The following is a 24657-nucleotide window of genomic DNA, read 5'->3' on the forward strand; positions in this document are numbered from 1 at the left end:
TGAATATACCATGTTGAGCTTTATACTCCTTTATAGATTCCCTGATTTGCACTCTGAGGCATTTTCATCCAAGAGTTAAGGCAAGATTCAAAAAATAAGCTTTCTATACCATGGAATTCCTAAAGTATATGAAGGTCACTACTCCCTTTCATTCACAAGAGAGGACAGGGAAGTCCCCCTCAGCAGCATGCATATCCTTATCTTCCAATTTACCATCTCTCTTTCCTTCCTCTCTCTAGGCTCTTCTATTCTCCCTGGCCATAAGCCCCCCATCAAGCCAGAGGGAAGTTGACCATCCTAGCAAAGGGAAAAATGAAAGTCATTTGAATCTTGCATTCTTCTTACTTTCTGCTTTATAGAAAAACTACTGTGGTCTGAATTCTCCAAGCTAGAGCTTAATAATTTAAAGCCTAGGTCTTCCCGAAAAAACATCTTTTTTCTTTCAAATGCCTGACACTTCTTTTTTCCCTGGTTTCTGCCCTTTCCCTGAAGGTATGCTCAGCTTCGATAAATGTAGAACCTTAGAGCAGCAAGAATTACAGGAAATCAGAAACAACTTGAATATAAGATAATATTTCAAAATACTAGTTATAGCTATACAGCCCAATTCTCTATAAATAAGTCAGTAAGGGGGTAGGACTAGGTCCTGTCTATTATGGGTGGCGCAAGGAAGCAAAACATTATCCAAGTTCCAAGTTTGGGAGTAGATCCAAAGAAGTGGAAGGTTGGGGGTTCCCAGGGGTAATTCATGACAGGTGCCTTGAAGGAGGGAGAAAAAAAAAACCTGTGGGTAGGAATGTGGTAATTAGGAGATTGAATAGGCAAGTATCCCAGCGTGCCACCAAACTGGCAAAGAAAATAAGGCCAGCCAAACATGTGACTAAGTAGTCTGAGGGTTAACCAGGAAGAATACAAGATAGAGGAGGGAAGAGGGGAAGGGCACAGGGAGCTGTACCAGGTTAGATAGTGTCCCCCCAAATTCTTGTCTTCTCAGAATCCCAGACCTTGACCTCATTTGAAAGTAGGGTTGTAACAGATGTTATTAATTAAGATGAGGTTATCCTGAAGTAGGGTGGACCCTTAATCTAATATGACTGATGAACTTAGAAGAGGAGAAGGCACAGAAACACACACACACACAGAATACCATGCAACAACAGAGGCAGAGACCAGAGTGAGGCATCTACAAGTTGAGGAAGGTGGAGGATTGCTGACAATATCAAGGGCTAAGAGAAAGGCAAGGAGCAGATTCTCTCCTGGCACCTTCAGAGAGAGCATGGCCCTGCTGACACCTTGATTTTGGACTTCTAGCTTCAAGAAGTGTTAAGAGAATAAATTTCTGTTGTTATAAGCCACGCAGTTTGTGGTACTTTGTTACAGCAGCCATAAGAAACAAATACAGGAGCTCACACTTGTCTCTTGGGCAAGAGTCTACACAAAAACTATTTGGCCAAGCCCTCTGGAGCTGCTATCCAGATCCTTTCCTTTAGGAAGTTTTCTTCTAAATCTTTATGGAATCACACTTTCCTAGCTTGGACAAATCAACCTACCTCAGTAGTGCATGTGTTACTCAGGAGAGTAATCATGAGAGCTAAATGGAATAGTTCTTGTAAAACGTAGGTGATCATGCCCTTTTCAGGAAACCAGAGAGAACCAGGAAAACTAGATGTGAAGTTCTCCTCTTCCAAGTTCACTTTGATGCAGCCTCCCAGATACCGGTGGGAAGCCTGGGATCTCCGGGAACAGAATAGAAGCAGAGGTAGCTCTGTCCTCCGTGCTCCATGTATCTGACAATACCCCTCTACTTAGCAAAAGCCCGGGATAGAGGAAACCTCTCGTATTTCTCTTCCCCTCTCTTTTTCTTACTCTCCTATAACCAGAAGAGGGGAATTTTCTTCTTTTTCCCATCTACCACACCCTTAAGTAAAACTCACTTACAGCAGCAGTTTTCAAACTTTCTTTTCTTGCCATTTATTTACCTCAACCCACCACAATAAATATATTTTTATCCTGACTCAGTACACATACACACATCCAAAACACATTTTTATTCATAATACAATTACCCTTTGCACCAAAGTTTTTGAGATGTTCTATTCTATTCTATTCCTTTCTCTTCCATATTATTTTATTTTTAAAAAGTGTGGTTTGACCTTACCAAACTTAATTCTATAACTCCTTAATGTGTAATGCAGCATATTTAGTGCAAATGCCCATTTTTTGACATGCTGAAATGTTGCTTAAAAATGTTGCTAAAAATGTTAATAAAAAAATTATCTTCCTAATGAAAAATTCCGAAAAGAGCATATACCCTAACTATCATGCCCTGAAACAATAAATTTCTTGGTTAGGCTTTGGAAAAGGGATAATTGTTACAGATACATACTTTGAATGATACATGTATTTACCTGTTTCGTATCCTTTCTTTTTCATTCAACATAGAGTGACATCTTTCCTTGGCAATAAGTGATCATTTTTAGAAGCACTTTTTTAAAGATTTTATTTATTTATTTATTTGTTATTTTATTTATTTAAGAGAGAGGGAGAAAGAGAGCTGGAGCGCAAATGAGGGGAGGGGCAGAAGGGGAAGGAGAAGGAGAGAGAGAAGCTCACACGGACTCTGCATTGAGCGCAGAGCCCCACGTGGGGCTCAATCCCAGGACCCTGAGATCATGACCTGAGCTGAAATCAAGAGTTGGACACTTAACCTACCGAACCACCTAGGCGCCCCTTATCAGCATTCTTAATGACTGAACAATGCCAATCTGTGGATGCAATGGAATCATCTAACCAAGCTCCTTTTGTTGGGCATTTGGTTTGTTTCAAAAGCTTACATTCTAATGGGATGAGACAGATAATAACCAATAATCAGACAAACCATAAGGATAATTGCAGATTGCAATAAGTACTTAAAAAAAGGTGATCTAATAGAGTATGAAAATATTGGGGATTATGTTAGATAATATCATCAGGAAATGGATTTTGAGATAAACGTGAAAGACAAAAGGCTCACCACAGAAAGATGTGAAGGGAGATCTACAGACACAGGGGAAAACAAGGGTTCTTGGAGTCTAATGCATTGAAGGAACAGGAAGATAGCTTTCTGGAAAGTAGTTAGGGACCAACTCATGAAGAACTCCATAGGCCAGGGTAAAAAGAAGGTTTTATTCTCCATGCAAGGGGAAGCCTCTAGACAACTCAGAGAGATACAAAGAGAAATAGAGAGAAAGAAAGAAAGAGACTATCCCAAGACGGAAAAGGGTCTATAGTCAACAAGTATACTGGGCATGGTTATGGATGAATGAATCAATTTGGGTACTGGTCGTATAAAATTTACAGTCAACTTCAGAGTTTATTTCTTTATTTAGTTTCTTTTGTGTTTCAAGTTTTTATTTAAATTCTAATTACTTAACATATAGTGTAATATTAGTTTCAGTAGTAGAATTTTGTGATTCATCACTTGTACATACAACACCCAGTGCTCATCACAAGTTCCCTCCTTAATCCCCATCACCCATTTAGCCCATCTCCCACCCATCTCCCCTCCAGCATCCCTGTCTATTCTCTATAGTTAAGAGTCTCTTATGGTTTACCTCCCTCTTTCTTTTTTTTCTTTCCCCTATATTCATCTGTTTGTTTCTTAAATTCCACATATGAGTGAAATCATATGGTATTTGTTTTTCTTTGACTGACTTATTTCACTTAGCATAATGCACTCTAGCTCCAGCCATGTTGTCACAAATGACAAGATTTCATTCTTTTTAATGGCTGAATAATATTCCATTGTGATGGATTATATATATAAATACACACACACACACACACACACACACACACATACCACCTATTCTTTATCCATTCATCAGTCGATGGACATTTGGGCTCTTTCCATAATTAGGCTGTTGTTGATAATGCTACTATAAACATCAGGGTGCAAGGGCCCCTTTGAATTGTTTTTTTTGTGTCCTTTGGGTAAATACCTAGTAGTGCAATTGCTGGGTCATAAGGTAGTTCTATTTGTAACTTTTTGGGGAAGCTCTATACTGTTTTCCAGAGTGGCTGCACCAGTTTGCCTTCCCCCAACACTGTAAGAGGTTCCCCTTTCTCTGTAGCCTCACCAACATCTTGTTTATTCTAGCCATTCTGACAGGTATGAGGTGGGATCTCATTGTAGTTTTGATTTGAACAATTTTCATACACCTAGGAACATGGATTGTTTCTGAATTCATTTAGGCTTTTTAAAGATTGTGATACTATTTTGTAGTTTTGTTTATGTATGCCTTATATATTTTGGAAATTTATACCTTATTGTTATTAATGAGAAATTTTTAAAATCATATTCTCTAAGTGGTTATTGTTGGTAGGTAGGAGAGTTATTTAATTTTTGTATATTCATTTGATAACCAGCTGAAATAGCTTCTTAGGTCTATTTTTCTTTTTCTTCAATTGTCTTGAGTTTATCAGTTAGTGAAACAATCATATAATCTGCCAGTAGTGATCATTTTTATTGATTTTTCATCAGGAGTCATGAGTCCCACTCCTCCTTTTTTGTGAGATTTCATTGGCAGTAACTTCTATCATAAAACTGAAAAATGTTAGTGATAACATATTTCAGATTTTAATTGGAATGCTTCCAATGTTTCACAGTTCAGGATGCCATTGAGTGTTGGTTTCAAATGGATATACAATTCCTAGTTTAATAAAAAGTTTTGTGCTATTGTTTCTGGTTGTAGGTTTGGTTTTTCCTGGCCATCCCTCCACCTAAGTCACCCAGTGTGCATGACCAATGAATTTAACCAAATGCCTTCATGGTATAAGTTATAAATTATTTTACGATAATTTTAAACTTAGGTTTCTTGAGATGATCTATTAGTGAGGGTTCTCCTGAGAAATACAACCGATAGGATATATATAAATAAAATATCTAAGCCATTTAAACTTAATACATTCAATCTTTGAAATCACAGTATAAGGTAGGAACTTCTCATAATTCAGTTCATAGATGAGGAAACTGAGGCCCAGAGGGCTTATTATGTTGAAATATCTTTGTGTATCAGAAAAAGCCCCACACTTGTAATACTGTATTAAGACTTCAATAGGGCACCTGGTGGCTCAGTTAAGTGTCTGCTTTTGACTCAGGTCATGATCCCAGGGTCCTGGGATCAAGCCCTCCATCTGACTCCCCGCTCAGTGGGGAGCCTGCTTCTCCCTCTCCCACTCCCCCTGCTTGTGTGCTCTCTCTCTCTCACTCTCTCTGTCAAATAAATAAAATCTTTTAAAAAAAGACTTTAATAAAGTACTAGAGTTACTAATAATTATGGTTACAATTTTCTCTAATTTATATTCTTATTTGAAACTGGGAAGTTTATAATTTTTATGAGCTCCAGAGAATCATAGAAATTATTATATAAAGGTTCAAAAGAGCTCACCTGCTAGTCATCTGGACCTGCATATTTTTGAAGGGTCTTCCCTGTTAGTCTATTCAATTTGTGGCATCATAGTAAGTCATGTATTTCTGAATGTTTACTAAAATATATCATGAATAGCACAGTCTTAAAATTTAATAAATGTCTCCTCTAAATCTGTGCTTACATCTCTTTTTTCATTCTCAAAACTTATACTTTTATTTTCTTTCTGTGTATGTGTATTAGTGTATATGTTTTGTGAGTTCTCTTTTTTTGTCCCTTCAATCTACTAGCTTTCAAATTTGTCAATTATACCGTTGTATGCTTTGTAATTAATTAAGTCTTGTGTTAGTTTTCATCTCTCCTTATTCCTATCTCTTAGATTAATTGGGGTAACTTTGGCATATTAGTTTTAGCTTCTTAGACTGAATAATTAGTTTATTATGTTTATTCTTACCTATTTACTGATGAAAGTATTTAGATTTATACTTTCTGTCCTGAGTATAGAATTTGCTGTTTCATTCTATTTTTGACATAGCCTGTTGTCTCTTTTGTTAGTTTCAATGTAGATTGCAATAATTATAGTCTCGAATTATTGGTTAACTAAGGAGCTGCCAAGGAAAACTTTTTAAATATTTGCCTGTGATTAAGTATCTGCCATGCTAATTATTGCATAATAAGAAAATGTAGACTATAAAATTTCTACTTTTTTATGTTTGTTAAAATTTTCCTTGTGGCCATTTAGATCTTTTCTAGGTAAATATTTTATGGACTCTGAAAATAACTGTGAATCTTAAAAGTAAGACACAAAGTTTTATATATAAATATATAAAACCAACCTTCTTAATTAGATTATTTACATGTTCTATATTTTAATAATATTTTGATGCCTGTTGCACCAATGTATTTTGTCATTCACTATCGCAGAGGAGAGGTCGTGGCAAGCTTGATTTTTTATTCACTATAGACATTTGCTCTTCCTTTCTAGGTGGTTTCAGTATTTTTACTTCATGTTGGTGATTCACAGATTTCATCTGGATGTGTCTGGATAAGGATTTTTCCCAGGAATTATACCTTATATATGGTAAGTCCTCTCTCACCCCTGAAATGTTTTCTCTTATTTATATCTTCTCTGTTTAGACTGGTTATACTCTTTGGGGAATAACTACTCTTGGCTTTATCTTTACTCTTTTTTTTCCTCTCCGCATACATTCATTTTGATATATATAAGATGTGAGTATTCACTTTCTTTCATCAAATCTGTCATTTTTCTCGGTGTTCTGGGAAAACTTCCCATTCTTCTGGTCCACATCGCTGCTTTGATTTTCCACAGCAGTGGATATCCACGCCAGAGTCAAATGGAAATTTTATCTTTATCACTAATTTATAATTGTCCTTAAAGCCATTGGATAACTCATTTATTGCTTTCTTTTCTTCGAGCCATTTTCCTATGTCTTTGCCTGACACTGACAAGACCCTAAGCCTTTTCAAATAAGTAATTGTAATTTTCTTCTGGATCTTGCAATAAATTATTGTCAGAGATGTACTCGTCTTTGTGCTAGTCCTTTTCTCTTCTGCTGCAGTAATTTTTTATTAGCCCAATGCTGATTATTTTTCTTAAAGAGAGTTTAGATCTATCAGGATGTAATTTTCTTAACAGAAAATATGGATTGTCTTAGGTCCCGCTCCCTTTCTACTTGAGTAATGAGGAAATGTTCTTCTGAGAGTCATAGTAAGGGACAGACTGCTGGAGCCTTAATAAGGAGTAGATCATGCAATTCTCTATGACTTCAGGGGATTTTTCTACTACTTGCATAATCTGCTTTTCTGATTCTAAACTAAGAAAATAGGTAAAGTTTTTAAGTCGCAGCATGCAGCAACAGGATTCCTTTTCTTTCCTTTTTTTTTTTTAATGTCTGTCACCTCTCCAGTGCTCATTTATAGTGAGCTATACTTTCCAGAATGCATGTATTGTGGTTCTTCCTCTGCAAATAGCTCCTGACATGTGCCATTTAGTTGGGGAACAGATAAAGCATCTTTCTTAGTTCTTTTTTTGTTCTTTCAGTCAATCTCCTGACTTTAGTCAAGAATCAAATCTACAGTAGGTTTCTTCCTTCCTTTCTTTTTTCCCCCTCAACTACTGTTTATAAGTATGCCAGTTTCTCCCAGATTCTAGCCTAAGGTTAAGTGTCTGTTTTACGTACTTATTAACTTTTTCTGCATGTTTTCCCATAGGAAGGAGGCTGCATTAGTGCCTATTAGCCACATGTTATTTAAATGGGGATTATCACATTTAATTTTCTAAACTTATTTCACTTTAAGTTATTTTCTGTACTTCCAATATGTAGACAACCCTAGAATGAGTGGTATCCCTCTTTGTAATGTTACTTGGCAGTCATAACGGATTTTCCTTGGTCTGTATTCCTTAGGTTATTTTGAATTCTGTTAATTAAACTGTCCTTATTGCTTACAAGAGACCTATAAAGAGAATGATGGAATCACAAGTGAAATCTTTTAGAGTACAAATCTCACTCTAGAGCGACAGAGATGAAATGGAGGTGGATTCAGCACATGTCATCAGCTTTGAAAGTGGGAGAATTCTTATTTCAAAATCTTGGAGAAAACACTCAGAACCAGGAAGGCATACAAAATCCCTGTACTCAATATGTTCTAAATTTCTATTTTATTTTTTATCAACTTTGTATTAAAGAAAAGGAATCAAAACCATACAGCATGAATTAAAAATTATTAGATGGGTAGTGATATTAATTCATTCCAAACATTTGTTAAACCTATACATAAGAAAGTGTAGTATTTGTCTAAGGCTCTGGCCTTAGTCTCTTGGTCCACCCTGCAGGTCACCTGCAGTTTTAATGAAGAATTCATTGAATGAATGAATGGCTTCTTATCTCAAGCACCTCAGCCTGAAGGCTCTCTGTTGCTGTAGAAACACATTAATTCTGCCAAGGAGCAGGTCAGAGATGTGGGGAGTTAATGTCCACAGAAGCAACCTTCCAACAATAAGGGACATTTGTTGGTAGATAAATACCTCAGTTTCTTCACTCTCTGATGGGAAAATTCTCTCAGGGAATAGTTAGTGAGTCTGAGCTCCAGTTGTCCACAGCAGTCCCCATTCATGAATGCATCTTTTATTGACTTTCTTCCCTTCCTGATTTCACTTTCCTAATAGTGCTTCCTAGGACCTGGTACTGCTTTTAGGGGAACCCCACCTAAAAAAAGGAGGAAAGTCCCAGAGGTATATGTGATAGCAAATAAATACTAGGGGGAGGCATCAATCAAGGCATATGGTGTTTCACCAAATGTTTGTCCCAAGCCATTGTTTTTTTTAAAGTGTTTTCTTTTTTTTTTTCCCCAAGCCATTGCTTTACACAATTATAATAGTGTTAATTTTCCAAGTAAAAGCTTCATGCCAGGAAGTCAACTACAGTTGCTGAATCAGCTCTCTGCCTGGTGTCATTTAAAAAATTTTATTTTGGAGCCCCTGGGAGGCTCAATCAGTTAAGCCTCGAACTCTTTTTTTTTTTTTTAATTTTAAATTTCTTTTAATTTAATTTAATTTTATTATGTTATGTTAGTCACCACACAGTACATCATTAGTTTTTGATGTAGTGTTCCATGATTCATTGTCTTCATATAGCACCCAGTGCTTCATGCAATACGTGCCCTCCTTAATACCCATCACAGACTGGGCTAACCCATCCCCCTACACCGCCTCCCCTCTAAAACCCTCAGTTTGTTTCTCAGAGTCCATAGTGTCTCATGGTTCATCTCCCCCACTGATTTCCCCCCTTCATTTTTCCCTTCCTTCTCCTAATGTCCTCCATTCTATTCCTTATGTTCCACAAATAAGTGAAACCATATGATAATTGACTTTCTCTGCTTGACTTATTTCACTTAACATAATCTCCTCCAGTCCCATCCATGTTGATGTAAAAGTTGGGTATTCATCCTTTCTGATGGCTGAGTAATATTCTCCTTGTATATATGGACTACATCTTCTTTATCCATTCATCTGTTGAAGGGCATCTCAGCTCTTTCCACAGTTTGGCTATTGCAGACATTGCTGCTATGAACATTGGGGTGCATATGGCCCTTCTTTTCACTACATCTGTGTCTTTGGGGTAAATACCCAGTAGTGCAATTGCTGGGTCATAGGGTAGCTCTATTTTTAATTTTTTGAGGAACCTCCACACTGTTTTCCAAAGTTAAGCCTCCAACTCTTGATTTCAGCTCAGGTCTTGATCTCAGCTCAGGGCTTGATCTCAGGGTCAGAAGTTCCAGCCCCACGTTGGGCTCCATGCTGGGTGTGCAGCCTACTTAAAGTTTAAATAAATAAATAAATAAATAAATAAATAAATAAATAAATATTTTTAGAATTCTACAATACTTTAAAATTCTAAATGTAGAGTATAAATACATATTCTGTCATCCAATTCCTTTTTGTCTTTATCTTATTTTTAATAATACATATATTTAAGGTGTACAACGTGATGATTTCATATACATGCACATAATGAAATGATTACTACATTCAAACTAATATATCATATCCTTACAGTTATCATTATTTTTGGTGATGAGAGCACCTAAAACTACTCTTTTAGCAAATTTACAGTATTCAGTACAGTTTTATTAACTATAGTCATCATGCTGTACATTAGATCTCTAGACTTATTCATCCTACATAATAACTAAAACTCTATACCCTTTAACAAACATCTCCCCATTTTTCCTCCCCACCCCCAACCCCTACTAACCACTGTTCTTTCTATTCTCTGCTTTCATAGATTCAACTTTTTTAGATTACACATATAAATGAGGTCATGCAGTTTTTTTTCTTTTGGTATCTGGCTTATTTCACTTCACATAGTGTCCTCCAGATTCATCCATGTTGTTGCAAAAGGTGGCATCTCCTTTTTGTTAAGACTGAATAATATCTCATTTTATATATATATATATATATAATAAAAAATACATAATATTTTTATCCATTCATCTGTTGATAAACACTTAGGTTGTGACATTTGTTGGCTATTGTGAATAATGCTGCAACTGTCACCCAATTTCAATAAATACCAGTATTTACCATGCTTGATTTACATATCTTGTTTCTTAAAATGTTCATGGAATTGCAGTATACATACAAAAAACTGCACATATTGTAAACATATAGCAAAATGAGTTTTCTCGAACTAAACACACTTATGGAACCAGCATCCAGATAAAACAAATAGAACTAGCACTCCCCAATATCCCCCCTCAACATACACACTCCTTTTCAGTTACTACTCAGACGAACAAAGATAAACACTATTCTAGTTTGCATGAGTCTTTTAAGCAAATAGCACACATCCTCTCATTTTACCTTCATATCATCCCTGCTTTATTGTATATTATTAAGCCTAATCTAAAGATGAACCTGCTCCCTAATATGCTCCCACCATATTTTACATATAAGCATAATAAAATTTTTCCAAAATATTTTGTTGGAAAATGCTTTCCTCAATTAGAAATAACTAAAACCTGGATTTAATGAATTGAAGAGAGATATATAATAAGTGAGTAAAAAAATGTATTTTCACTATACGAGTTTGAACTGAGTGGGGAAGTAGTATCTTATATTCAAAGATCATACAAGAAATACACTGATTTTTTTAAGTCTCTACCTCTTCCCACCTTGAACTGGATTATTTTGCTACGAAACCCTGTAATTCCATTAATAATTTCTAATATTGAAGTATTACATTCTAACTTTAATCTAGGTTTGCAAGTGATTGTTTTATTTAGATTTAACTCATAATCTATGTTGACAGTTTTATTTTAGGATGACTAAAGGCATTTCAGAATGATAATTTCCTTTTTATTAGGATACATCTGTTGATTAAAAAACTAGTTTTGAATTTATAAAGTGCTCAAAGTAATTAATTTTGAAAGTGAAATAATGCAGTGTATTTCTGGAGCAGTCATTCTCTGCAGTACAAAGTATTTCCATATTCACCAGATACTTCCTTATGGAGAAATGTCAAAGGAGACAAGTATTGCAGCATCTGACTCAGTGCACTATCTTTTCAGGTAAAATGTAGCCTTCTTGTTAATACAGATATGAAGAACTGATAGTAAACTTTATCAAGCTACTTATTGGCATTTCAGAATAATGTCTGGCTTTTATGTTCCTTTTATATCTTGAATTAGTAATTTTTTAAAAGAAAAATTAAATTGTAAATAGGAAATTGATAAAACATATCTGACTTATCATTACCCTTTGAGAAATTCTAGGCCCATAATAAAATTTTCATCTTTTTCTTCCTTTAATTGTATGGAGCAAATATATCTCCTGACTATTCAAATAATACCATTATCATTTTTATTTAATGAAACATTCAAGTAAACACAAAATATTGATTTCTTACCCATTGTTAAAAATTAATAAGTACAAAATAAATTACACACAAGATTCTTAGTTATTGAAAATAATTTATAGTGACTATTACTTTGACCTTAATTTTCAAACTATCTAAAGACCTCATTCTCAGAAACAGACTTCCAGCATGCAGAATTGAAAATTCTCTCATTTACCTTGTTTATTCTGCAGATATACTTGTCATTTATTTTTTTAGTTTATCAAATATCTAAACTATCACTCAAAAACATGGAAGAAAATTATGTAATTTGGCAAAATTACATATGCAGTTTTCCTTTATCAAGAAATTCTTCTTCTAGAAATCCATCTGAAATACTACTGACAAAATATATAAAAAGATGTATGTACAAGAAACTCTATTCCAGTAATATTTGTCATAGTAGAAAAATAGAATAAAACCTAAATATCCATTAACAGTGACTGATTGTATAAACTATTGTATGGTATTTAGCTGAGGAGATTTTCACGCTAAGTGCTGAAAATGTAGCCTAGTTTATTCTAGCTGCTTATAGTAAAATTTGAGAGAAAAGACATAAGTTGAGAAAATTGTAAACAAATAAAACCCAGAAGTGATAATTTGGAAAACTACTGGTCCTCCCAGATAACAAAGGAAGTCAAAATTAAGAAATTCATTATCAGGAAATACTCTAGAGAAAATACTGAGGATGTGACCCTAAAGTCCTCCCTTGAAACATCAGAGGGATCAAAAGATCAGAATATTAGTCACACAATGTGACTCTGAGAGATAAGGGGTATGACTCAAAATCGCCTCGATTACCTGTGGCCTCTAGGAAACTTGAGGGCAATGTCCCTCAGCTATATCGGGAGAAGTAAAAATTGAGAAGGGATTATTTAGGTAAGATCTCTGGGAGGAATCCTTACACAGTTTATACATGAATCAAGTCATCACATCGTGCACTTTAAAAACCATACAATTTTGTCAGTTATACCTCAATAAAGCTGAAAAAATTCTCTTGATTAGCTTCTTGTCTAATGGAGTTAATTCCTCTGACATATACAGGAGACAGAAAGTTCTTAAAATTTTTATAACAGCAGAAACACTGTCGGTCTAATCAGGAGAAAAGCAGCAAATTCTAACAGAGGGGCATCCTACAAAATAACTGACTAGTACTCCTCAAAACTGTCAAGGTCATCAAAAGTAAGGAAAGACTGAAAATGTTACAGCCAAGAGATGCCTAAAGAAGTGTGACAAATAAATGTAGCATGGTATCCTGAATGGGATGATGGAATAGAAAAGGTACGTTAGGCAAAAACTAAGGAAATCTGAATAAAGTATGGACTTAATAATAATGGATCAGTATCGTTTATTAATTATAACAAATGTATTATAGTAATGCAGGATGTTAATAATAGGAGAAACCAGGTGTGGGGTAAACAGGAACCCTGTGTAGTATCTTCTTTTTTTCTATTAATGTAAAAATGCTTTTAAAAAGTCTATTTAAGGGGCACCTGGGTGGCTCAGTTGTTAAGCATCTGCCTTCGGCTCAGGTCATGGTCCCAGGGTCCTGGGATCGAGTCCCACATCGGGCTCCCTGCTCCGCGGGAAGCCTGCTTCTCCCTCTACCACTCCCCCCGCTTGTGTTCCTGCTCTCACTATGTCTCTCTCTGTCCAATAAATAAAAATAAAATCTTAAAAAAAAAAAAAAAGAAAAGAAAACTTTTAAAAAATAAATAAATAAATAAATAAAATAAAAAGTCTATTTAAAATTATATAAGGATATGTAAAGAAGAAATAACACTATCTTGATTAAGTTGATATAATTGTATATATAGCAAAAACTGTCTTCATCAATTTGTTTCACTTTTTTATTGAGATAAAATTCGCATAGCATTTATAATATTAAAGTGTACAATGCACTGGTTTTAGTATGTTCACAATGTTCTGCAACAATCATCATTACCTAATTCCATAATGTTTTCATCACCCCGAGAAGAAATCCCATACACATTGAGCAGTCATTCCCTATTTCTTCCTCTCCCCAGTCTCTGGAAATCACTAATACTTTTTGTCTCTACAGATTTGCCTATTCTGGACATTTCATATAAATTGTATCATACAATATGTGCCTTTTGTGTCTCACTTTAAGATAGCATAATGTTTTTAAGGCTTATTCATGTTGTAGTGTGCAACAGTACTTAATTTCTTTTTTTTTTAAAGATGTATTTATTTATTTATTTGAAAGAAACAGAGAGAGTGGGAAGAGGGAGAGGGAGACAAGGAGACTCCCCACTGAGTGGGGGGCCCAATGCGGGGCTCGATTCCAGGACCCTGAGATCATGACCTGAGCTAAAATCAAGAGTCGAATGCTTAACCGACTGAGCCACCCAGGCGCCCCATTACTTCATTTCTTTTTAATGACTGAATGGTCATTCCACTGTGTAGCTATACCGCATTTGTAATATAAATTTATCAGTTGATGGATGTCTTGGTAGTTTTCACTTTTGGACTATTATGAAAGATGCTTTATGGACATCCATGTACATGTCTCTGTGTAGATGTATGTTTCTAGTTCTCTTAGGAGTGGAATTGCCGTGTCCTATGGTAACTATGTTTAACTCATTGAAGAGCTATCAAAGTTCTTCCAAATGTTCTCCACAGAACCTGAAACATTTTACATTCCAATCACCAATGTTTGAGCGTCCAATTTCTCCATATCCTGACCAATATTTGTTATTTCCTTAAAAAATATATAATAAACACGTATGTGATTCACAAATATTTTCTCTCACTCTGTGGATTGTCTTTTCACTTTCTTGATAGTGTCTTCCAATGCACAAAGTTTTAATTTTAATGAAGGCTAGTTTATTTATTTTTTCTCCTGCTGCTTGTGCTTTTGGCCTCATATTTAAGTAACTGTTGACTAATCCAAGGTCATGAGGATTTCACCTATCTTTCCTTCTAAGATTTTTAGTTTGACCTCTTACATTTAATTATGTATGTTGAATTAATTTTTTGTATGTGGTGTTAGATAAGGATCCATATTAATTCTTTTTTTTTTTTTTTTAAAGATTTTATTTATTTATTTGAGAGAGAGAGAATGAGAGACAGAGAGCATGAGAGGGGGGAGGGTCAGAGGGAGAAGCAGACACCCTGCCGAGCAGGGAGCCCGATGCGGGACTCGATCCCGGGACTCCAGGATCACGACCGGAGCCGAAGGCAGTCGCCCAACCAACCGAGCCACCCAGGCGCCCCAGGATCCATATTAATTCTTTTGCATGTAGATATCCAGTTGTTTCTTCATCATTTGCTGAAGAGCATTCTTTCCAGATTGAGTGGTCTTAGCATCCTTCTTGAAAACCAATTAACCAAATAAGTATAGGTTTATTTCTATACTCTCAATTCAATTCTAGTACCTCTATATATTTATCTTTGTACCAGAATCCCCACCTTTTTGTTATTGTAGCTTTGTAAATTTTGAAATTATAAGTGTGAATCTTTGTTCTTTTTTCAAGTGTGTTTTAGCTGCCCAGTGCCCCTTTAAATTTCACATGCATTTTAGGATCAGTGTGTTCACTTCTCCAAAAAAAAACAATTGGGATTTTGGTAGGTGTTGCATTGAATCTGGAGATCAATTTGGGGGAATACTCTCAACTTACAGTATTAGCTTTCAACCCAGGAATGTGTGTTATCTTTCCACTTAAACTTTTTTCTTTAATTTCTTCCAATATTGTTTTATAGTTTTTGGTGTATAAGTCTTGCACTTCCTTGGTCAATTATTTTCTCAAGCATTTTATTCTTTTGATGCTATTATAAATGAAACTGTTTTCTTAATTTCATTTTCAGATTTTCCAATGAAATTGTGTAGATATACAACTGACTTTTGTATTTTGATCCTGTGTCCTGCCAGTTGGCTGAACTCATTTGTTAGCTCTAATTTGTGTGTGTGTGTGTGTGTGTGTGTGTGTCTGAATTCTTAAGGGTTTTCAATGTATAAGATCGTGTTTAGTGCAAGTCAGGATGGTTTTTCCTTCCTTTTTCATCTGGGTGTCTTTTATTTCATTTACTTGCCTAATTTCTCTAGCTAGAACTTTTAGGACAATGCTACTGGAAGTGGCAATAGCAGACATCCGTGTTTTGTCCTCATCTTAGGAGGAAAGCTTTCAATTTTTCACTGTTAAGTGTGATGTTAGTAATATGTTCTTGGATGCCTTTTGTTCAATTAAAGCAGTATCCTACTATCCCTAGTTTGTTTGATAGGATTTTGTAAAACACTTTTTCTCCATCTATTGAGATGATCGTGTGAATTTGCCCTTCTTTCTATTAATATTTTTTTTTACATTGATTGATTTTCATATATGTGAATGACCCTTGCATTCCTGGGATAAATCCTGCTTGGTCATGATGTATAGTCCTTTTAATATATTGCTGTATTTAGTTTGCTGGTATTTTATTGATTATTTTTGGATTATCATCATAAGGCATATTGGTCTGTGGTTTTTCCTTGTGTTGTCTTCATCTGGCTTTAGTATTAGGGTAATGACAGCTTGATAGAATGAATTAGAAAGTGTTCTCTTATTTTTTGGAAGAGTTTGAGAAATTTTGGTATAAATTCATTAATCTTTATTATTTCTCCCCTTCTGCATGTTTTGAGTTTAGTTTGCCTTTCATTTTTCTAGTTTCTCAAAGTAGAAGATTAGGTTATTAATCTGAGATCTTCTTTTTCAATACACGTATTCACCTCTATAAATTTCCCTCTGAGTACTGGTTTTAAAGAATCCCACATGTTTTGGTTTCTTGTGCTTTGTTTTCTTTCATATAAAAGTATTTTCTAATTTTCCTTTTGATTTTTTTGACCCATTGGTTTTTAGGAGTATGTTGTTTAATTTCCACATATTTGTGAAATTTAAAAAATTCCTTTGTTATTAATGTTTATTGTAATCCTCAGTTCAATTGCTAAACAAAATAACTAAAAATAGTAAGAAGAATGACAAGGAAATTAAAATGGTACACCAGAAGGTATTTAGCCAAAAGAAAGCAGTAAAAGAAGAATTGAAAAAATAAAAAAATATAAAGCTTATAGAAAACAAATAGCAAAATGGCAGAAATAAGATTTGTTTATCAGTAATTAGGTTATATGTCTAGTAAACTCTCCAAATTAAAAGGAAATATGGATTTTTTAAAAGCCACCCAACTATAGGCTGTCTACAAGTGACTCACTTTAGATACAAAGATACAAAATGGGTTGAACATTAAAAGATTGAAAAAGATATTTCATGTGTGTGTGTTATACAAAAAGAACTTAAAATTTCATAAAATACCATGTTGGCAGGGGAGAGAGGTCAAATGATATCCACACAGATGCTTACTTTCTGTACTTGATAGTTACAGCAATGGGAGTCTTTGGGTTATTACTTACCTGGGATGTAACTATTCTTTCCTTCTAAAATCTATTATGAGAGGGGCACCTGGGTGGCTCAGTTGGTTAAGTGTCTGCCTTCAGCTCAGGTCATGATCCCAGGGTCCTGGGATCAAGTCCTGCATCAGGCTTCCTGCTCAGCGGGGAGCCTGCTTCTTCCTTTCCCCCACCTCGTGCTCCTTCTCACTCTCTCTCTCTCTCTCTCAAATAAATAAATTCTTTAAAAAAATAAAATAAAATCTATTATGAGAGATCTATTCACACACTTTTCAGTCAATTAACCTTGTCATTTGTGCTAGTTATTTACTTATTACTTCTCAGCTTCATATTCACCTTTCTTTGCCTTGCTTTGTGATCCTGGAGCTGGACCTTCTGGGCATTTCTCCTTTGCCAGTTGACTTGATGTTAGACTTTGCCAATAGAGGGCACTGGAAGGCCATTGCAAGATCAGAGCAGGAGGAAGGGACCTCTTCTCCTTTACCAGTGTGCTATGTTCAACATGGCAGCCACTGAATTCACATGCAGGGTCCTGGGACTATTCACTACAGCACCAGCTCTCATGGATTAGAAGTCCATGCCTTCTGGGAAGTTTTTCCATCCCATAGCAGCAACCCGCATTGCTTTTTTGAAGCCAGAACTCTCCAGGAAATTTCTCCACCCTAAATAACACTGTGGCTCACCAGTCAAACCAGAAGCTAATGGTAGTTAGGGGAAACCTGAAGTCTTAGCCCAAGTTTAACTCACAGCAGGCACCTAGATGGTTAGCATATGGATCCCATAGCAATTTTTCCAGTTCTTGAATATGTAATTGGAATAGATACACTTGGCAACTGGCAGAATCTCTACATTAGCTTTGTGACCCATGAGTAAAAGCCATAATGATAGTAAGTCCCTGTGCCTTTCCCTTCCTATTCAGATATTAAACCAGAAACAGTACTACATCACTGAAAGAATTGCAAAGATCTGTACTGTCATCAAAGATTGTAAAGATATAAAGTAGTGATACTTATCACATTCCCATTAGCTTGACTATTTGGCCTGTCCAAAAGTTGGATAGATCTTGGAGAATGAATTTGGTGGCTCTGTTTGTAGCCAATAATACAGCTACAGTACTTTGGCTGGCAGAAATTGACACAGCTTTTGGGACTTGGTTTGCAGATATTGACCTGGCCAATCCATTTTTCTCCATATAAAAAATTACAAGGACCACTAGACAGTTTCTTTTTTTTTTGTCAGGACCAACAGTACATTCTTATGGTCATACTTCAGAGTTATGTCTACTCTCTTGTTCTTTGCCATAACATAGTCTGCAAAGATCTTAATCATGTTGGCATTCCACAAAACATAACATTGTTTCTGTGAATTGATATTATTCTGATTGGCTTAGATGAGCTGGAAGTAGTAGATAATTTAGATGCCTTAATAAGACAAATCTGAGCCAAAGAGTCATAGATAAATGTCACAGAATTTCAGGAGCTTATCACCTCAATGAAGTTTCTGGAAGTCCAATGGTCTGGAGCACAAGATAGATCCTTCAAGGTGAAACACAGTTTACTTTTGTTCATACAGCCTACCACACACACACACACACACACACACACACACACACACACACGAGGCATGATGTTTGGAATTTGAAAACAACATATACTACATTTGTGTGTTCTACTTTAACCTATATACAAATTACCTGCAAATTTGCTCTTTCAGCACAAAAGAAGGCTTTGAAACAAGTCCAGGTTTCAGTGCAATCTGCTTCTCCCCTTGGACCTTATAATCCAGGAGATCCAAAGATACTCACATTATCTGTGACAAATAAGAATGCTGTATGGAGAATCTGGCAAGAACTCAAAGGATAATTGCAACACAAGCCTTAAGGATTTGGGACATAACTATGCCTTTAAGAGATAACTATTCTCCTTATGAGAAACAGCTTCTGACTCGCTACTTGGCTTTGGTAAAGACTTAATGCTAATCATGGGATATCAGGTGACCGTGAAGTCTGAGTTTTCAGTCATGAACTAGTTGTTTCCTAATCCATCAAACTAAAGGTTGGGCATGAACAAAAAAAAATACATTATCAAGTGGAAAGAGTATATAAGAGACCAGAGTCAGGTAGATCTCAAAGTTAGAAATGAGTTGTATGAGTCGGTGGTTCAGACTTATTTGAAACCAACTCCTACTGCAATCCACTCTCTCAATCCACGTTTCTGGCCTAATGCGGAGTTCTTTATGATTCATAGACTGAGAGGAAAAAAGGAAACTTTATGCTGTTTTGTAGATGATTCTGGACAGTATGCTCATGTTACCTGGAAATGAACACTTCATATTTACGGTCCCCACAATAATGGTCCTGGAAGACAATAGTGAAGTGCAACATCCCACTAGGTAGAATTCCAAACAGTATCTTTTACTTTGGATAGACTGAGAGATAAGCAGAAGGATGGATTACACTGTTGATATAATAGGTGTTAATGGTTGTTGATGGGTTGTCTGGATGAATACAAACTTGGAAGAAACAAGACAAGGAAGATCGATGAGAAGGAGCTCTTGGGTCAAGAGGTATGTGAATGGACCTCTCAGAATGAGCATAGCCTGTAAAGATATTTTATTTGACTTGTGGATGTCTACCCAAAGGCAGACATTTGGGGGGACACTTAAAATAATAAGGTAGACAAATGACTCACTCTATGGATGTCAGTAACCTCTTCCTCAGCCAACCAAATGCTTACTCAGTAGGCCCATGAAGAAAGAGGTCATGGCAGTAGGGATGAAATATGGACTTTAACAATACAGGCTTCCTTTTACCAAGGTTAACATTGATAGTGCTACTGCTGAGTGCCCAATCTGCCAGTTACTTGGTCAACATTGAGTTTTCTATATGGCACCATTCACGTAGGGAATCCACCACTTAGAAGCAGATTGATTACATTGCACCTTCACCATGAGAAAGCAGGTAAAGATTTAACTTTACTGGAATAGAAATATATTCTGAATATCAATTTGCCTTCAATGCCCATGATGCTTCTAGCACCACCATCTGCAGACTCACAGAGTACTTTAATCACTGTCATGAGATTTTACACAGCATTGATTCTGATCAAGAAACTAATTTCTCAACATGAGCTACAAAGGTCTTGTGGAATTAATTGGTCTTACTACTTATTCTCTCACCCAGACAGAGCTGACCTAATACAAAGTATGAAATGGCTTACTGAGGAGTCATTTACAGTGGCAGTTGTAAGACACCAGCTTAAAGTGATGTAGTTTCATAGGATGTAGTATATACTTTGAATTAGACACAATATTATATGGTTGTGTTGCCCCCACAGCCAGAATACATGACTCCAAGAATCAAAGGTAAGAAGGGACTCCTCTTACTATTTTACCTACTAACCTAGTCACAGAACGTTTGTTTCCTATCCTGAAAACCCTGAAGTGTTCTGGACTAGAGATCTTAGTTCCCAGGGAAAGGATATTTCCACCAAGGAACATAATAATACTTCCATTCACTTTGAAGAGAAAACTGCACATTTTAAGTTTTCTCATATCACTGGATGGAGTGATTGGATTGATCCTAATTATTAAAGAGAAATTGGTTTGCTGCCACACAGTAGGGGAGTCTCTGAGGTGCCTTTCAATGCTTCCACACCCACTGGTAAATGCAAATAGAAAATGACAGCAATGACTACAAAACAAAAGTCAAAACCATTAAGGACTCAGATCCTTCAGAAATGATGGTTTGATGTACCTTACTAGGTAAAGCACCAAAGCCGCCTAAGGTTGGAAAGGAAATTTAAAATATAATATTGGGAGAAGGAAGTCACAGATACTTCTTCATGACCAATTACAGAAATAATATGGTATATAATATATATTTTAAAAAATTATAAAGTTAACCTTCAACAAACTTGTATAAAATGATAAAGAGAAGAAGGAGAAAGTATATAGGTAGGTGGATAAATATGTAAATAGATATTCAGATATCTATCTTTACAAATCCTTAAGATAAGTCCAACAGGCCTTGAATGAATTTGAGAATTAATTAATATAATCAACAATAGATACTTCTGGTCAAGACTCAGAGAATTCTCAAAAAAATAGGAAGAGGACTCAGATACTAAGCAGCTCCCCAAATACTGAAATGTCTGCTATGCACACAATATGTTTATTTTGGAAAAATTTTATAGAAATATTGAACAAATTCTATTTAGATCTCTAAGGTAAGGGCTTATTAGTCAAATAACAAAGTATGAAAAAATCTTTAGCCACACTTGTTATTAACATGAGTGTAGACTAATTACTGCATAATATGGTTCCAGGATACCTGTTTTGATTACCACAGAGAGTAATTAGATAAACAGTCAATGGAGTAATATAATCCTGAGTGATTTAAGGTAATATATTTTAATACATTTTGTTTTTAGTGATACTGTGTGAATCAATATAATTTTTTTGTAGAGAGTATAAAATGGTGACTTGTACACCTCTTACTTTTGACATATGTGACTATTTACCTGCTGTTGCCAATATGAAATGTATTAGTATTAGAAATAATCAGAAAAGGTAATATGGTATCAGATAAAATATCACAATAGTAATAAGAGATTCTACTATTCATTTATTGCAATGAGAATGTTTCCTATGAAACATGTTTTCTAACTTAAATTCTACTCTTCTCAATTTAAAATTTAGGAATTAAGGGAAAAAACAGAAGAAACAGCTACTTCGTGAAACCTGAAGAAAATACTGACTTGCTGGGGGAAGCTTAAAAGCACTAACTGAAATACATCCACTGTGCACAGCTTTAGCGGGGCCTGGAGGGAGAGAAAGTCATCTCTACTGACCACAAGATAATAGGTTCATACACTACATATATCTGTCTACAAATAACAACTGTTACTATATGATGAGTACAGAAACAGGGTTTCCAATAGATAAGACACTGAAATAGCAATTAGTTATTAGGGACTCAGGTCAAAATCAGGAATCAAATATTCTTTGAACAGTAATAGCGAATTTATAATATTCATGCGACCTCCATCCACTCACCACTTTATTATTTCATTCATTAACTAATCACTTATTGAACATGTCCTATTTGACAGATAGTGAAAAAAAACATTGAAGGAACAAAATGTTACTTTTCTCACATATATTATAGTCAAGCAGAGAAGAAAAAAAACCAAATTGAATAAACAACCATAGCAGTAAAAATCATACACATGGAAGTAACCAAGGATTGCTCAAAAGTTACTATGTGGTTGTAATAGTTGCTTGTTTATTTTAATGCTGCTTACAAGATGGATCATTTTGTGATAATCCACTGACCTAAACATTTATGACTGGTGTACTTTTCAAGAAAAACTTGAAGATAAATAATAAGTAATAATGATAATAAAAATAATAATATTTTGTCTTTTGAAGGGAAAGGATTAGTACTCAGCTTTCCAGAAATTTCTACTAATTTAATAATTAATTTCCTGAATATCTAAATAAAGAAAGGTTTTCATGATTGTTTTTAAGTTTATGTGACATGGCAAAGGTTAGCTTCTTTTTAAAATCTTATTGCTGATCACTAGTTCATAATAGCTGTTGAGGTCTTTTCATCTAAGGACACTTTAAAAGAAAATCATTGAGATTTATATAAAAAAAAAAATTTCACCACAGTTTAGCAATGGTTCTACTGGTACAATAGAGTGCCTGTTAGAGAACATATTAATAATATTTGGAGAACAATGTATTGCTATTAAAGGAAACATCTTGGATATACTCTGGTTTTCTATTAATACATAAAATTGGGTTAAACTGTGATTAAGCGTGTGTATTAGTTAGGCTTTTTGGTTGCAAGCTAAGAAAACTTATCCTTAGAAACCCAAGCAGAAAATCAGTTGGAAGATTATTGGGTTGTTCAGAAAAACTGAAAAAGAACTTAGGACATTCAGAAATTAGGTTTAGACCAGTGGAGACAAGTAGCAGTGGTCACACTTAAGGCCTTGTCACAGAAATCATTTGGTTAGGACATTGCTACTGCAATATACCATTAAACTCTTCATGCTGCCCCTTGAATTGTCACCAAAATGTCTACCACTTGAGACTTTATCTTTACCATCCTGAGACGTTGGTTCACAATTTCAAGATTCAAACTCCCAGGTGGAAACATCTGATTGGTCAGAGTCCCTGCTTCTAATGAACACTCACATAAAATAGGAAAAGTGTCTAGATGTTGCTTAACTTAAAAAAAAAAAAAAATCAACAAACTCACATTATAGGAAAAAGGAAAAGCAACTACTCAGATATATTTATTATTTATTTTTTTTTAGTAGGCTTTACCCCCAATGTGGGGCTTGAACTCACAACCCCTAGATCAAGAGTTGCATATTCTACTGAGCCAGCAAGGTGCCCCTCAGGTTTATTTTCAATACCTGTGGACTGTGTTCTCTAGGACCCTAGTTAAATAAAAGGTACTAGTGGGCAGCAATTAAAGTCATTGTCATTAAGTGGTAATGTAAAACAGAGAGCATGACCACAAATATGACTTTTTCTAAAACTCAGTGGATTGAATTTGGGGGTTAGTTCTCTTTACAGTTTTGTTTATACACCATATATATTTCTCTTAAATAAAGTCTAAGCAAATTAGAAGCTATGGGAACTAAAGAATCATATATACTACTTCCCTTCCCCTTGAATCTAAGCTGTCCTTTGACTTGGTTGAGGAATCAAATGAGATGGAAGTGACACTGTGTCAGTTCTGGACCTAGCTTTTAAAAATATTGGCTGCTTCAATTTCTGCAATCTTGGAAGTCAACTACCATGTGAGAAGTCTGATATCACCATACTGTCAGGAAGCCTAAGCTAGCCATGTGAATAGTCCAAGTGGGGAGAGAAAAATGACTGGTCAATTGCAAACTGTATGATCCTTTGAGTTGAGTCACCAGGCTTGAGAATTAAGAAGCCATCTTTTGTGAGCCAACCTCATGAGGTACCATGTAGAACAGACTGGCTACACAGCCAAACTTAGATTGAAGAATCATGAGAAATAATAAATTGTGCTTTTTAAAAATGAACTAAATTTTGGGTTTGTTCATCCAGTAGTAGATAACTGGGATGGAATGGTACCTAAAAGTAGGATAATTTCATGACAAAAACCTAAAACATATAGTATTAGTTTTGGTCTAAAAGGCAGCAAAGAGACTGTGGGGATTGGAAGGGAAGGCATTACTGGAATGCAGGGAACCTATGTTAGGTATTATTGAAACACCTGGTGAGACTGTCATCTCCAATGATATGAAAAATAAAAATTGGGCTTGGTGAAGTTGTAGATCTGGATGCATATATTTCCAGGCAGAATTTTGCAACTAAATTTGGCCACATTTAACTGCCTATGATTGTATATTACAGGAGGAAAATTGACAGAAAGAAGGAATACTTC

At 35.3% G+C, this 24657-nt stretch overlaps 1 long non-coding RNA gene across 1 annotated transcript in view; it reads left to right on the plus strand.

Annotated features, from left to right (window-relative positions):
* The window catches only part of LOC144378845 (uncharacterized), a 32309-nt gene that overhangs the window by 6099 nt on the left and 1553 nt on the right, over positions 1 to 24657 (plus strand). Inside the window, exon 2 of the long non-coding RNA XR_013440672.1 lies at positions 6394 to 6489. This is a non-coding gene — a long non-coding RNA (uncharacterized LOC144378845). The remainder of the gene's footprint in view (positions 1 to 6393; positions 6490 to 24657) is intronic.

Source organism: Halichoerus grypus, chromosome 8, assembly GCF_964656455.1.
Source record: "Halichoerus grypus chromosome 8, mHalGry1.hap1.1, whole genome shotgun sequence".
Classification (NCBI taxonomy): Eukaryota; Metazoa; Chordata; class Mammalia; order Carnivora; family Phocidae; genus Halichoerus; species Halichoerus grypus.